Here is a 17413-nt window from a genome sequence, read left to right on the forward strand (position 1 = left end):
AACCTGGGATGTAACTGAATGAGCTGCCCCATAGATGATTGTCTCTCCTGGAAAGAGGTACCTTTTTCTTCTCTGGCTCAGGGTCACCAGTGCCTTCAAAGACCAAGTTTTTAGATACTTGGATGCAACACTCAGGATAAACCCCAATGGGTACCTCCTGGCCTGAGATGGTACATACAAGAGAAATATATAAAACGTGTCTTTACCCACCAGTTCCTCTGACTACAGCTTTATTTTTCATGTCCATCGAGGCTAGTGAAGCATCAGACACAGAGACGACTGTCAGAGAGTATTTGTTGAATATAGCCTTATTTATTGAGTGTAGGGACTATGCTAAGTGCTTTACATATCTTATTTTAGTTAAGGTTCCTAGTAAACCTGTGCACGAGATGGTATGATTTGACTGTTAGAGTTGCAGAAGTTAAGGGTCCGGAAGTTTCCCATCCTAATGTCCTACAAGTGCTGAGAGGCAGAGCTGGCACTATAGACTGTCTGACTCTAGAACTCAGTCCTCCAAAGCACTCCATCTTACTCCTTCTGAAGGACTCAGCCAGGCAAAGGGAAAGCAGGTGAGAAACGGGACAATGTATCAGGAAGGGGGAAGAGTAGAATTCAAACCAGAGTTCAAAGTGTTACAAGGAGCTCAGAAAGATTAGAGCTTGGGATGTGTATGGGGGAGGGAGGAGCCAGGCAAGTGTTGAGGGGTGTATTAGTGGCAAGAAGTACAGCCAAAGATGTAAGAGGAGTCCACATCTTGGAGATACCTGTGTACCATTAAGAACAAGACTCATTCTAGGATCTAGAAGACAATACCTCTCCCCTTCACCCTTTCAATCCCTGCATCCGTTCACTCTTGCTACATAGCACACCACCCCAAACACAATGACTTAAAACAATAAACCTTTATTATTGCTCACAAATCATTAAGTCCACTGGATAGTTCTGCTGATTTGGGCCAGGCTTGGCTGATCTTGGCTGGGTTCACTCATGTGATTGTGGTTAGCTGGTGGGTAGGCTGGGAGATGGCTCGTCCAGGATGCCTAACTCCTGTGTCTGGTGCTTGGCTATTGGCTGTGGAAATTGAGTTACAGGGCCATGTATCTCCCATCATCCAGCAGCCTAGCTCAGGCTTTTCACTTGGCAACGCCTTCTTCACAGGAGAGCAGAGGCACACAAAAGCTCTTGGGTTCTGTCACTTCTGCTGCATTTTATTGGCAAACAAGTTTAGAAATAGTTCAGTCTAGATTTAAGGTATAGGAAAACTGATAGAAGGAATTGCAAAGTCATGTTGCAAAAGGCATGGATGCAGGAGGGCAAAAAATGCAGCCATTTTTGCAATCGACCTCACTCCCATAAGAACCCTAACTGCCTCCATAGTTTCCTCATGGTTTGGAAATGAGAGGGGGTTCAGGAGCACACTGTCTTTCAGGAGCCATAAAAGAACACAAATCCAGCCACAACTCACAGTAACCCACCAGCCACAAGCAAGAGCCAGGCTCCCAGGCCTAATTGCTCAGCCCAGTCTTCACAAGCCATCGATTTCCTTTTTTCCATCCTCTGTCTCTCCAATGTTGTTTTCCTAACACCACAAACTGTCGGTTGCTTTGTGTATCCCTCAGGCCTCCATGGGCATTTTCTTTTACATTAACACACAAAGAAGCTGCATCACTCCCCCAGGCAGCCAAAGTGAGTGTCAGGGCAAGACCAGTGATCACAGACTCTGCTGGTGACAGGAGGTGGGGATTTCCCAAGAAAAGCTGGGTCCTTGCATGCCAGTCCTTCTGAAATGCAGAATGCTGTTGCCTAGACCTCCCCAGGCCTCTTCTCTCCTCCATAAGACCGTGCGATAAAGTTTGTCAGCACCTGGACAGTGGGCCTGCCAGGCTCACAGCAGCCACATCACTGGCGGTCTCCCTTTAGACACTGTCCAGTCTGGACTCCACATATAAAGAACTCAAAGGAAAACAAGAGACAACAGGAAAGAGAAATGGTATCTTGGAGTACACACCAAAGGGAAGACACTCATTAAGAAAATAGAGCAAAAAAGTATGATTTTTCTAGATTGCACATATATGCGTTAATATACAATATTGGTTTTTCTCTTTCTGACTTACTTCACTCTGTATGACCGTCTCTAGGTCCATCCACGTCTCTACAAATGACCCAACTTCATTCATTTTTATGGCTGAGTAATATTCCACTGTATATATGTACCACATCTTCTTTACCCATTCGTCTGTTGATGGATATTTAGGTTACTTCCATGACCTGGCTATTGTAAATAGTGCCGCAATGAACATTGCGGTGCATGTGTCTTTTTGAATTATGGTTTTCTCAGGGTATATTCCCAGTAGTGGGATTGCTGGGTCATATTGTAGTTCTATTTATAGTTTTTTAAGGAATCTCCATACTGTTCTCCATAGTGGCTGTATCAATTTACATTCTCACCAACAGTGCAGGAAGGTTCCCTGTTTTCCACACCCTCTCCAGCATTTCTTCTTTGTAGATTTTCTGATGATGCCCATTCTAACCAGTGTGAGGTGATACCTCATTGTGGTTTTGATTTGCATTTCTCTAATAATTAGTGATGTTGAGCAGCTTTTCATATGCCTCTTGGTCATCTGTATGTCTTCTTTGGAGAAATGTCGATTTAGGTCTTCTGCCCATTTTTGGATTGGGTTGTTTGTTATCTTGATGTTGAGCTGCATGATGTGTTGATATATTTTGGAGATTAATCCTTTGTCCATTGCTTCATTTGAAAATATTTTCTCTAATTCTAAGGGTTGTCTTTTTGTCTTGTTTATAGTTTCCTTTGCTTTGCAATAGCTTTTAAGTTTCATTAGGTCCCATTTGCTTATTTTTGTTTTTATTTCCATTACCCTAGGAGGTGAGTCAAAAAAGTTATTGCTGTGATTTATGTCAAAGAGTGTTCTTCTTATGTTTTCCTCTAAGAGTTTTACAGTTTCCAGTCTTACATTTAGGTCTCTAATCCATTTTGAGTTTATTTTTGTGTATGGTGTTAGGGAGTGTTCCAATTTCATTCTTTTACATGTAGCTGTCCAGTTTTCCAGCACCACTTATTGAAGAGACTGTCTTTTCTCATATGTATATCCTTGCCTCCTTTATCATAGATTAGTTGACAACAAGTGCGTGTGTTTATCTCTGGGCTTTCTATCATTTTCCATTGATCTATATTTATGTTTTTGTGCCAGTACTATACTGTCTTGATTACTGTAGCTTTGTAGTATTGTCTGAAGTCAAGGAGTCTGATTCCTCCAGCTCCTTTTTTCTTTCTCAAGAGTGCTGAAGCTATTCAAGGTCTTTTGTGTCTCCACACAAATTTTAAGATTTTTTTGTTCTAGTTCTGTAAAAAATGTCATTGGTAATTTGATAGGGATTTCATTGAATCTGTAGATTGCTTTGGGTAGTAGAGCCATTTTCACAATATTGATTCTTCCAATCCAAGAACATGGTATATCTCTCCATCTATTTGTGTCGTCTTTGATTTCTTTCATCAGTGTCATAGTTTTCTGCATACAGGTCTTTTACCTCCTTAGGTAGGTTTATTCCTAGGTATTTTATTCTTTTTTTTGCAATGGTGAATGGGATTGTTTCCTTTCTGATTTTTCTCTTTCTCTTCCTGATTTTTCATTGTTAGTGTATAGGAATGCAAGAGGTTTCTGTGCATTAATTTTGTATCATGCAACTTTACTAAATTCATTGATTAGCTCTAGTAGTTTCTGGGGGCATCTTTCGGATTATCTATGTGTAGTATCATGTCATCTGCAAACAGTAACACTTTCACTTCTTCTTTTCCAATTTGGATTCCTTTTATTCCTTTTTCTTCTCTGACTGCCGTGGCTAGGACATCCATAACTATGTTGAATAATAGTGGCAAGAGTGGATATCCTTGTCTTGTTCCAGATCTTAGAGGACATGCTTTCAGTTTTTCACCATTGAGAATGATGTTTGCTGTGGGTTTGTCATATATGGCCTTTATTATGTTGAGGTTAGTTCCCTCTATGTCCACTTTCTGGAAGGTTTTTATCATAAATTGGTGTTGAATATTTTCAAAAGCTTTTTCTGCATCTATTGAGATGATCATATGGTTTTTCTTCTTCAGTTTGTTAATATGATGTATCACAATGATTGATTTGAGTATATTGAGGAATCCTTGCATCCCTGGGATATATCCCACTTGATCATGGTGTATGATCCTTTTAATGTGTTGTTGGATCCTTTTTGCTAGTATTTTTTTGAGGATTTTTGCATCCATATTTATCAGTGATATTGGTCTGTAATTTTCTCTTTTTGTAGTATCTTTGTCTGTTTTTGGTATCGGGGTGATGGTGGCCTCGTAGAATGAGTTTGGGAGTTGTTCTTCCTCTGTAATTTTTTGGAAGAGTTTGAAAAGGATGCATATTAGCTCTTCTCTAAATGTTTGATAGAATTCACCTGTGAAGCCATCTGGTCCTGGACTTTTGTTTATTGGAAGATTTTTAATCACAGTTTCAATTGCATTACTTGTGATTGGTCTGTTCATATTTTCTATTTCTTCCTGATTCAGTCCTGGAAGGTTATACCTTTCTAAGAATTTGTCCATTTCTTCCAGGTTGTCCATTTTATTGGCATAGAGTTGCTCGTAGTAGTCGCTTATGATGCTTTGTATTTCTGCAGTGTCCATTGTAACTTCTCCTTTTTCATTTCTAATTTTATTATTTTTTAACATCTTTATTGGAGTATAATTGCTTTACAATGGTGTGTTTGTTTCTGCTTTATAACAAAGTGAATCAGTTAAACATATACATATGTTCCCATATCTCTTCCTTCTTGCATCTCCCTCCCTCCCACCCTCTCTATCCCACCCCTCTAGGTGGTTACAAAGCACCGAGCTGATCTCCCCGTGCTATGCAGCTGCTTCCCACTAGCTATCTATTTTACATTTGGTAGTGTATATATGTCCATGCCACTCACAGACTTACTAGACAATGGACTTGAGGATATGGGAAGGGGGAAGGGTAAGCTGTGATCTAATTTTATTGAAATGAGTCCTCTCCCTCTTTTCCTTGATGAGTCTGGCTAAAGGTTTATTAATTTTGTTTATTTTCTCAAAGAACCAGCTTTTAGTTGTATTGATCTTTGCTGTTGTTTTCTTTGTTTCTATTTCATTTATTTCTTCTCTGATCTTTATGATTTCTTTCCTTCTACTGACTTTGGGTTTTGTTTGTTCTTCTTTCTCTAGTTCCTTTAGGTGTAAGGTTAGACTTTTTATTTGAGATTTTTCTTGTTTCTTGAGGTAGGCTTGTATTGTTATAAACTTCCCTCTTAGAACTGCTTTTGCTGCATCCCATAGGTTTTGGATTGTCATGTTTTCATTGTCATTTGTCTCTAGATATTTTTTGATTTCCTCAGTGATCTCTTGGTTATTTAGTAGTATATTGTTTACCCTCCATGTATTTGTGTTTTTTATGTTTTTTCCCCTGTAATTTATTCCTAATCTCATAGCATTGTGGTCAGAAAAGATGCTTGATACAAGTTCAGTTTTCTTACATTTACCAAGGCTAGATTTGTGACCCAAGATGTGATCTATCCTGGAGAATGTTCTGTGTGAACTTGAGAATGTTCTGTGTGAACTTGAGAAGAAAGTGTAATCTGCTGTTTTTGGTTGGATTGTCCTATATATCAGTTAAATCTACCTAATCTATTGTGTCATTTAAAGCTTGTATTTCTTTGTTAATTTTCTGTCTGGATGATCTGTCCATTGGTGTGAGTGAGGTATTAAAGCACCCCACTATTATTGTGTTACTGTGGAGTCCCCATTTTATAGATGTTAGCATTGCCTTATGTATTGGGGTGCTCCTATGTGTTGTACATATATTTATAATTGTTATATGTTTTTCTGGGATTGATCCCTTGATCATTATACAGTGTCCTTTTTGTCACTTGTAACATTCTTTATTTTAAAGTCTTTTTTATCTGATATGAGTATTGCTACTTCAGATTTCTTTTGATTTCCTTTTTCATATCATTATCCATCCCCTCACTTTCAGTCTGTATATGTCCCTGGATTGGCAGTGGATGTCTTATAGACAGCATATATATGAGTCTTGTTTCTGTATCCATTCAGACAGTCTGTGTCTTTTGGTTGGAGCATTTAATCCATTCACATCTCAGGTAATTATCAATACGTATGTTCCTATTACCATTTTCTCAATTATTTTGGGTTTGTTTTTGGAGGTCCTTTTCTTCTCTTGTGTTTCCCACTTAGAGCAGTTCCTTTAGCATTTTTTGTAGATCTGGTTTTGTGGTGTTGAATTCTCTTAGCTTTTGCTTTTCTGTAAAGCTTTTGATTTCTCTATTGAATCTGAATGAGATTCTTGCCAGGTAGAGTATTCTTGCTTGAAGTTTCTTCCCTTTCATTACTTTAAATATATCATACCACTCCCTTCTAATTTGCAGAGTTTCTGCTGAGAAATCAGCTGTTAACCTTATGGGAGTTCCCTTGTATATTATTTGTCCCTTGTTGCTTTTAATAATTTTTCTTTTTCTTTAATTTTTGTTAATTTGATTACTATGTTTCTCAGCATGTTTCTTATTGGGTTTATCCTGCCTGGGACTCTCTGTGCTTCCTGGACTTGGGTGGCTATTTCCTTTCCCATGTTAGGGAAGTTTTTGACTATAATCTCTTCAAATATTTTCTCGGGTCCTTTCTCTCTCTCTCCTCCTTCTGGAACCCCTATATTGCGAATGTTGGTGCATTTAATGTTGTCCCAGAGGTCTCTTATATTGTTTTCCTTTCTTTTCATTCTTTTTTCTTTATTCCATTCCATGGCAGTGATTTCCACCATCTGTCTTCCAGGTCACTTATGTGTTCTTCTGCTTCAGTTATTCTGCTATTGATTCCTTCTAGTGTATTTTTCATTTCAGTTATTGTACCATTCAAGTCTGTTTGTTCTTTAATTTTTGTAGGTCTTTGTTAAACATTTCTTGCATCTTCTCGATCTTTATCTCCATTCTTTTTCTGAGATCCTGGATCATCTTCACTATCATTACTCTGAATTCTCTTTCTGGAAGGTTGCCTATCTCCACTTCATTTAGTTCATTTTCTGGGGTTTTATCTTGTTTCTTCCTCTGGGACATAGTCCTCTGCCTTTTCTTTTTGTCTGTCTCTCTGTGATTGTGGTTTTCATTCCATGGGCTGCAGAATTGTAGTTCTTCTTGTTTCCACTGTTGGCCCTCTGGTGGATGAGGCTATGTAAGAGGCTTGTACAAGTTTCCTTATGGGAGGGACTCTGTCTTTATTATTTTTAAAGAAGTGAAGCAATAGAGGACATTCACAGGAATGATATTTTGGGCATGTCCAAAATTTCCAGGTTGGAAACCACTGAAATAATCTGGTATCTGCTAAACATATGAGACAGGAGGTCAGAAAGAAGTGTAGGGGGTGGCTCCCCTCTTCATGCTGACTATTGGACCTCTGCCCCCACCCCTCCCTGAGTGAGGAATTGAGGCTGGAAAAAAGGATGTTTTTCCATTGTTGCCTTCCATCTGGCTCCTTGTGGCTGGTGTGAAGTTGTACATTTTGCAGCTGAAGGCAGTGGGCTCCCTAGGATAATAGCAGCTGTTCAAGTGCATATTAGCACTCGAGATGCTTGATAAGAGGAATTAGAGTACCACCCGGTTTCTTTATTTTTTATTTTTTGCCTGGCTGAATCAATAATTAAGTGTATTCTAATAGTGCAGTTTTGCTCGAGATTCTCATTTGGCTCAGGCATTAGATCTAAATGAAATATTTAGTTGACAGGATACAGTTATGAAGCAAAACCACATTTCTGTCTGTATACTTTAATTTTTCTAATGATGAGAAACCACAGTCTGTCTTCCAGCCCTGGCTGCTGTGGCTTTCCTGTCATTTCCTCTTCCAGAGAGAAGATGAAAATCCCTCTTCCTCTTGCCAGAAAAATGAGAATGTCACATCCTAATGTCCACTGTCTTATGGGGCCTGGAGCCATGAGAAAATCCTGCTTCCACCCATTTTTGTCCTAATGCAAACAGACTCATCAGAAAGGCATGCTGGGACCTTTGCCTTAGGCAGTGGGGAAAGTAAAGAAGCTGGGACCACAAAAGACCAGGATTGAGGCAGAAAGAGCCTATATGGAAGAGGCTAGCACCTCAGCACATGGGGAAATGTACAACACATAGTGTGATGTCAGGCTGCTGGTGATGCATCAGTCAAGGTTTTCGAGCTATAGGGATACTCCAAGTTAGAGAATGGTAGTTCCTGACCCAGGGGATCAGTCTGTTCAGGGCAGGACCAACCTGTCCATGGGGCTCAGAGACAGCTGAGCCCAGGTGGAGAAGGCACAGATTAGGACTCAGCCAGGCAGGCAATCTCAGCCCCACCACTTCATTGCTATGTGACACCAGAAAAACCCCTTCACTTCTCTGAGTTTCATTTCCTCAACTGTTGATAAAGCACCATGACCTCAAGGTACCATCTAGAGCTGGCTTCTTATGATCTGGTTCCAGCAGATAGGGACATCTAAAGGTCACAATGGATGTATTCCTGCCTCAAGACAACCTTGCCTTCATATGTAGGTGCCATCTCTGACCTGTGACCCTTGTCCTCCACTTGCTCCTATTGGACCTCAGGAAGACATTCTATAGCCTTCACGTTTCATGTTATTTCAGATTCAACCAGTATCCACTGGAAAATGTTTTCTCACATTCAACGTAAATCCACGATGCTCTTTCTTGAGAGAGTGCAAGCCTCTGTGCTCTCTGCCATCCTGAATCTGCAGCTCCTTACCCAGCCCCTTCCACCCCAGCTCTGCCTGGAGGAGTCAAGGGCTCCAGATAGCATCATCTTGGAGCCAGGGCAGTGCCACAAGCCTTGCCCAGGTGTTCCCACATTGCAAGCTCAGTTTGGAGCCAAGACGGGTAACAGCCCACAGAGGAATAGAGACCAGGGTCTCCATGTCAGGCAGGCAATGGCTGCAGATCACTAACTCTGCACAGCTTGTTTTTCTGAGTGCCTCTATTTTAGATAAATATTTTGTATACAGTTGCTTTAGAAATTAGAAAAGGCGGGAGGGGTGGGAAGGAAAGAAAGACAAGCGATGTTGATCTTGAAGCCAGGCTGGCTGGTTCACCCTGAGAGTGTTTGAGAAGTCAATCCATTCATCTCCAACAAAGTGGGCCATGCAGAAAAGGGATATTGTCTAATATTTGCTTAGCCTATTGTGTCTCGCTGTGTGTTCCCAGGTGCGCTGGCTTTTGGAGAAAGTTAATCTCTCTGTCTTAAGACCTCCCTGGTTGTACCATTTCTTAGCAAGAGGTGTAGAATATGTTTTTTTGTGTGTGTGTTTTTAATCTCTCTCTCTCTCTCTCTTTCTTTCTTTCTTTCCTTTTGGTTGTAGCTGGGCAGGTTGCTGCCTGTTGCCAAAAGCATAAGGCACTTAAAGCAGGGGAAGAGTGGAGAACAGAGGATGCCTGGCCTGTGGCCATGGGTTGGGGGAGAAGGTGTTCTCCTGAGTGTCTCTGTGGACCAGAAACAGGAAGTACATATGTGGAAGAGGTAACTGTGGACAGGGCTGTGGAGGAGAAGGTCTGGAGCAGTGAATAGTCATCATATTGGGCAACACTGGAACAATCCTCTGCATTATTAAGTGCTTATGATTCTTTTTCACAGCAGTGTTGCATTTTGATCCCCACAGCAACCCTGGAAAGTGAACAAGGGAGCTGGAGCTATGCCTGACTCCCAGACAGGCCAGCTGAAACCCAAGATGATAGAGCAAATCGCCGGGGTTGACATAGTGATATCTACAAGATTCCCAGCTACTAGTAGGAAGAAATAGAAATTAATCATTTTGGAGTTGCCAAGTATTTATCAAAATGTACCCCAGGAAGGGAGCAAAAAGAAAACTAAAACCCCAGTGCTCTTCCACATCCCCTGCAAAGGTATTGTAGGCTTCCTTCTATTGGGAGGAACGTTGATTAGCATAGCATGTCTCCTCCATTCTTCACCCACTCTTCCCTAGACAGGATGGGTGGATAAAGCCTCTGCCCCAGGAACTGACTTGGGGAGGGGTTGATGCAGTCTGCCGGACAGCTCTCCTGAGGCCCATGACCATGTCTGTCTATTTTAAGTCAGTGTCTGGAAGACTGCTGTTGTCATCTATTTAAGTCATGTCCTCAAACTAATCTGTATCAATAATCAAGGTGATTGTGTTGACCTCTATCTTCTGTCTCCTTTAAGGAAGGAGGCAGGGGAAGAGGGAGGGAGGAGGGAAGGAAAGAAGGAAGGAAATAGGGAAAGAAGAAGGAAATAGGGAAGGAAGAAGGCAAAAGAGTGGTAATTTCTGTGGGCTGTAGAACCTCACACCATCTATGTCATCAGGCCTCATTTGATCCACAAGAAGCCACAGTCTCCTAATTTTTCTCTTCTATTCTCTTTTCTCCCAGAAAACAGGAGACAGGTCTGCTGGGGGGTCCTGTCTCCTTCCACTGTCCATGACCAGCAGCTGAGCTGGGACCCATTAATCAGAAGATCTGCCAGGCCCAGTTGTTATTGGTTATGTTTCCTCTGACACTACATTTTCCCCTGACTCAAAATATATGTCATGGCCTAATCCACCTGAATGAAAAGTCTGATGTATAACCGTCTCCTCGATCCCACTGTCACTTTATGAAAATACCCCACTAAGTTTGATTAAAGGATGACTGTGTGTTTTGAACACTCATAATTTTATCAGATAAAATCCCAGGACCAAGAATTACTGGAATTTTAAATCAGTTGCAGATTAGAAGAGAGAAGAGTCCTATTTTGAGGTCCTGTACACTGTGCATGATATCTCTCTTATATAATCATCACTAAAAGATTTTGAAAAGCATGGACCTTAGAGTTACCACATGCCAGAAAGGTGAAAATATGGTGCCTTCCAATAAAACTGCCTTCTCAGCTCCCTCCCCCTCTACGCCTCTAGTCAACCTCTGCTGAGTCTGCTCTTCTCAGGGCACAGCTGAGCAGACACATGTGGCTTTGGAATCCTAAGACATGGGTTCCATTCCAGCTCTGCCATTTCACTATGTGTGAGCTTGGGAAGACTACTGAAGCTCCCTGGAGTCTCAGTTTCTCTTCAATAAAATAGAAGAAATTACACGTACCTTACACAGTTATTCTAATGATTCAATAAAACCCACTCACTTACTTCAATTATGTTTGTCTTTTCCCTTCCATTTCACTTCCCTCTGTCTTTTGCTTTCACTTTCTGGGAGGTACACTCTCCCTTATTTCATAAATCTTCCCCTGATTTCTTTTTTTTTTTTGTCACTATAGCTTTATCTTTCAAGAGTTCTTTCCTGTTATCTCATTGTTCCTTTAAAAATATATATAGTACCTTGTTCTTGTTTGTCTAAGGCAATCTTCTCTTACCTCTCCACAGATTTGATGGGGATTTTTTCCCTCATGTTTTTCTTCTGCTCGCTGTGTTGTTTTCTTTTCCTCTGAGTTTCCTTCCCTGATAGTTTGGACACTGCTTTTATGCTTTCCCCAAGTGTCTGGTAATCCTTGGTGATCCTTTAGGATGAGGTGCTAAAAGCGGACTAGAAATTCTATGCATGAAGGCTTGTCAACTATTGGGTCCACTAGTCTGTAGGACAGGGCCCATGTCTTTGGGATTCTCAAATGTCAGTGACCGCAGGATTTTTCTCTGGGGATATTCTTCCCCAGAGAACAACCCTCCTATCTCTCAGCAGAGTTGAGGGAGTAGAGAAGAGGAGTGGCCACTGGAGGAGTTCATAGTGTAGTTTCATCCATTATCTTTTTTCCCACTGCATCTCCTTACCTTCACCTTTGCCTGATGTCCCTAAATACAGACCTTCCCTCACTGAATTTCTCTAGGACGCAAACCTTCCTGCCAGGTTGGCTAGGAGTAGTCATGTGGCTGCACAGGATGGAGAAGATCTGGGGGTCTAAGTGCTCTTTAACCCATCTCCCTGCATGTGCCTTACTCCAGATACATGCCCCCAGGGCCCTGGTAATCCCAATGGCTGAAGACTTCCAGGGACTGGCCCCATCTGCAGACTCCCTCCGTAGGCTGTCAGATTTCAGCTCCTTCAGTCTGCTGAATCATCAACACTCCAGCCTGCTTTCCATTTACCAAAGAATTGTTGACATCTCTCATTCTTTGCTCCACCATCCTACTCTCCTGGTCTCTCTGTCTCCATGGATTTCTTCTTTTTCTGTTCCTTGTTGGTCATTGTAGCATGGTAGGAGGAAGCTGGAAAACAGCAAGTAGAAAAGCATCTGTTTAACCTAAAGGGGATATTCCCAAAGGGCTATCATCACACTTGGTCTATGATAGAGTCTGAATAAATGTTAGTTTCCATCCTTCCTGCTTTACTGCCAAGCAGATACTGCTCTGCTCATCTGTGGCTGCCCAAGAAAGGTTTTGAGGGGCATAAAATGCCTTCCCTGAGATCCAGAGTACTCCCCACTGGTAAAATTCCCCCCAAAAGAATAACTTTAGACAAAGTTTTCAAGACGTCTGCAGAAATGCAAGTATATGGGAATGTGGTAGGTTGAGTTATTGACTCCGAGTCTCATTCCCCTTTAATAGGATTATACATCCTATTTTATCCTGTGCAGTAACCCCACTGAGGAAAGGTGCATTGAGCTGGGCTTGGGCACATGACTTGCTCTGGCCAATGGAATGTTAGCAAATGAGATGGGAGCGTGGCTTTAAAGCAACTGGGGAGACTTGGTGTGCCCTCGTGTGCTGTGACCCACAGGAAGAAGAGCATACCCTGGGAAGTTGCCATACAGCTGGCTCCAGAGTGAAGACATGTGGAGCAGCCCTGAAGTCCAATCTGAAATCCTGAGTCCAGGTAAGCAGGTGAGCCAAGCCAAAGTCATCCATTCACACCCATTAGAACAAAGAAGTTTATTATTAAAGAGCTGAGGATTGGTCAAAGGAAAATAAACTTGAAGGTGCGTTATCCTCATACGACCAAGGGCCCCTGTTAGAGAAGCCACACCTGGCAGGAGACCACAGAGGCTGGGGCACTCAGCTCAGCAGGACTCCATTATACTCAAAGGAGAAGAATGCTTAAAACTTCCAGAGGTTTCTTTCCACATGAGAAATAAAGACCAAATTCCTTCCATGGTTCCCCAGGTCCTCATGATGTGGACCTGCCAACCTCTCTGATGGCTGCCCATTGCTCTGTTCACAGGCCCCATCCTCTGGCCCTCCTGCTGTATTCCCATGTGTTAAGCTGTCCCTGACCAGGGACGCTGCACCTGCCGTTCCTCTGATTGGAACGTTGGGTTACGCTGACAATGGAGGACTTATCATCTCCTTCAATGATACTATTTATTAGTGCATGAGTTTATTTTCTGATGTCCTCCCCTAGAGTTAAAAGGCCATGGAGGCAAGGACTCATCTGTCTTGTTGGCTGCTGAGGCTGTAGCATCTGAAACACTGTCTGATATGAAGTGGGTGCTTGGTGGGTGTTTATTGTTTGAGAGAAGGACTAAGAGAATGATTAGAAGGCAGTAATGGAAATACAAGTTGGACCCATACGGAGTAGACTCTGGTGCCAAAATGAAGACTCTGGGCTGTATTTGGTGAGCAATTAGAACCAATCGAAAACTTTGGAGGTGAGAAGTTGAGGCCACCAAAGCCATCCTTCAGGATGGGTAGTCTGGCAGGTCTGTGAATTTGAAGCAGATTTGGAAAATGGTGTGGAGTCCAGTTAAGTCCAGTAACATCCAGGTGAGAGAGGCTGCGGGTCATAACTCAGGGGATAGTCATGGTAACAAATAGCATTGAGAGATGGGCAGAAAAAGTGACCCTAAGCATCACAGTTTCAGGATAGGCTGGCTGCCCCCAGGGATGACCCAGCCCTGCCCTCCTTCTTCCTGCTCTTAATACCTCGTGCATGTCTGTACTCCTTACCAACCCGGGCTGGAGCCACGGCTGACAGCTTTGGTTCATGCTTTCCTCCCTGGCTGCTGCTTCTGCTCGATTTCTGGTCAAGGAGGAGCCCACAGCTGTCAGTTCAGTGGCTTCTTCTTTCTTCCCTGGTTAATTTTAAACTTGGGGTTTGCAAGCAGTGGCCGCAACCGTTGTTTTCAATTCCCCAAGGCAGATTTAGGCCCAATCACTGAGTTAAGGCAGACAGAGGGGAGCTGCTGTGCAGGTTCTGCCTTCATTAATATTTCCCTGACAGCAGAAGGAAGTCTTTCCAGTCAATTCTTTGTAGTCAATTCCTGATCGTCGTCCTCCCGTTGTTAATATTGTTGTTAAACTACTGAAGTCGCACTGAGTGAGAGCTAATTATAATAATTAACAGAGAACTCCTAAACTTGTCAAACTGGTAATTATAAACCATGGGGACTTTTATTGTTAATAGATGCTGGGGAAAGTGAAGGCACAGGGGTGCTGGCAGGGAGAGGTGCGCTTGAGATGTTCCGGGCCAGAGCCAAATCTGAGTGCCACCAGGATGCGAGCACACAGCTTCCCTTGGCTCTGTGCCCAACACACAGGCAGCCTCTGCTTTCCTGCAAACTGGCCCCGAGTCATTCCACACACACACACCCTCCACTGCCATGTCTGAGGGGGACCCACTCTCCCCCGCCCACACTGCACTCTCTTACACATTCACATAGTTAAACAAGAGCAGTTTCACTACCAGGGGCCTTTATAGTCATTCATTCACTCATGCACCAAATTTTAAAAAAATTTTATTCAATTATAGTTGATTTACAATATTGTGTTAATTTCACGCACCAAAGTCTTATTGAGCATCTACTAAGTACCTGAACTTACTTTAGGCACCAGAGATGAAATTGTGAATAAGACACAATGCCTGTCTTCAAAGAGTTTATAATCTAGTGAATAAAAGTAAGGGGGGATTCAAAAAGAGCCCTTTAAAATACAATAAACATTTATAATTGTTCCATCGAAGGCATGTGCAAAGTGCAATGTGAGAACAGAAATAAGGTTTCTAAATCTGCCAGAAGGGGGACTGACCCTGGTATCAAACCAATATAGAACCTGAAATCCTGTTTCTAAAGCAGTGGTTCTGAACATTTATCATTCCTAAATGCCTTTAAGAACTGGATGGAAGTCATGGCCTTTCACTAAAGAAACAAGCTCAGTCATGCTTAAAGGCAAAATTGTTCCTGGAATTTCAACACATCATGGAGACCTGAAGTCCATTCTAGCTCTGTTGGGGGTCTGCAGCCCTGTATGCTAAACACCCCTGCTTTGTAAGCACTGAACACTGCCCTTCACATAGTAGGTGCTCAGTAAGAGACAGCTTTGATTAATATTCTTACTACCTCACATTCTTAATGGAAGAACTTTATAAGACGTGAGGAAGCACTTTGTTAGCTCCAAAGAACGAGATGCAAGCTGGTTATTATTACCAACAAACACTGGTCGATTCAGTCTGGTCACTGTCCTGTGTGCCCAGCAACAGTGCCCATCGTGGCTTCTCCTCCACATTCCTAGGTGAAGAAGGAGCCTCAGCAGCTCCTCCAGGAAATGATTCTCTCTCCCTTCTCCAAGGCTGGCCCAGGGCATCACAGATCATCTCACACTGGAGATGCCTGAGCCCTTCCCAATGGAAGCCTTAGGAATGGCCTGGCTTCCCCCCATCCCCTCCCTCCCCCAGTCTGTGGGTAGAATGAACTCTGCTCGGCTCCTGGGTGTGGTTTCCCCTCCCTGCCACTGATGTGGTCATTAATAGAAACAACTGCAGAGGAGTAGCTCTGAAAGCTCTGGTGGCCTCCATCCTCCAGCCATCTCCCAAATTAGACCTGCAATCTAAATAAAAACCACCCCCTTGCTCTGCAAACATCATCTCAAGACAAGGTCTTCGGGACCCTCTTCTAAACAAATGACCTCTCCCAAGTCCCACCTAAATACAAATTTGGGAACTCTCATAAAAAAACAACTGTGCAGAGTCAGCTTAAAGGGTGCCCCCGGGTCAGGTCTCAGGGGACAAGGGAGAACTTGGGGCCACCTGAGGGACCCTGGGTGGTCCAGGAGGAGGGACAGCTGCTGGCTGGCAGCCCGTTCCATGTCCACCTGTGCTTCCTTTGAAATGTAGGGGCTTTTACTGGCCGGGTGAGAAGGGCCAAATGGGCTCAAGTAAAGTCCCAGGCCAGTTTATATTTTTAGCTCAAGCTCAGAAATTGTCAGAAAAACTTCAGGGAGCTCTAGGCCCAACAGCAGCGTTTGGTTTTGGCTGGAACAAGAAAGGGACAGACCACAGACTACAGAGGGGCACTGAAAGGGGACTGGGCAGCGAGTAACCAGGACATCCTGGGGCCTCACTGGGAAAAGAGTGGAGGTCTCTGTGGAGGAGCCAGGAAGCTGGAAGATCAGATGGAAGTTAGGGAGCCTTGCCAAAGTGTCCCCACTTTCCGACCAGTTCTGCGTCTCCTTTGCTTGAAGGAAGAGGGTCAGGCCAGGCGAGCTCTGTCTGTTACTTTTTGCCAGAACCACAAAAGACCAATTTCCTCCGCAAGAGCTTTTGTTTTCTGAAGGGGCTGCAGCTCATCCCAGGAGGAGCCATTGTTCCTGCAGAGGATTTTTAGATCGGCTGCTAGCTTTTGGCGCCCTTCTCCTCCAGTTCTCCCCGTTCTTTTTGTGCTGCCCTGCTTTCCTGGACATAAACAACAAGTGGTCTTATTCACCCTGGAGATAAGATTGTGCTTCTCCCAAAGTCACCGGTGTCCTCTCACTGCTTCTGGAACTGTTTGAATAATGAGGGTCCTAGAGAATTGATGTTGTTTTATCCTTTTCTTCATGGAGATTGGAGATTCCCTAGACAGGCCTTGTGGGCAGTGCCTACAGGGGGTTACCGGGGGATGGTTCACACAGGGCAGTGGCCCAAGAGAGCTTTTTTTCTTGCCCTACTGGTCTGGGCTCCATGCAGCTTTTTAAAATGTTTATATGTACTGGTTTCTCTTCTTTTTATTAACATTTTTTTTTCTTGCCAAGTCAGACAATGGCTCTCATGTAAAGAATTCCCCACCCTCCCGAAATGGTGGAAAGCTTCAGCCTGTGATTTTGTTTTTCCACCTCCTAGAAGCTGCTATGGCTCCAGCAGATTTGCAAGCGGAACGGAAAGGATGTCTGCCAGAGTTAGCAGCCAGCATATTATTTCAAAGCACTTATTCCTCTGGGATTCTGTCCTCCTCATCAGCCCCCACTGGACTTAGAGCTGGAAGACCTGGATTTCAGTTCCAGCTGTGCTGCTTGCTAAGACTGTGACCTTAGGTGAGGCACTTTAAATCCTCAAACTTCACTGTCTTCATTAGTTAGAGTTGGAGGCTAATTCTGCCGACTTCAACTGTTTGTGATGGGACTTGATAACAATAATGGATGGGAAAGTGCTT

The sequence above is a fragment of the Tursiops truncatus genome, chromosome 8 (genome assembly GCF_011762595.2).
Source record: "Tursiops truncatus isolate mTurTru1 chromosome 8, mTurTru1.mat.Y, whole genome shotgun sequence".
NCBI lineage: Eukaryota > Metazoa > Chordata > Mammalia > Artiodactyla > Delphinidae > Tursiops > Tursiops truncatus.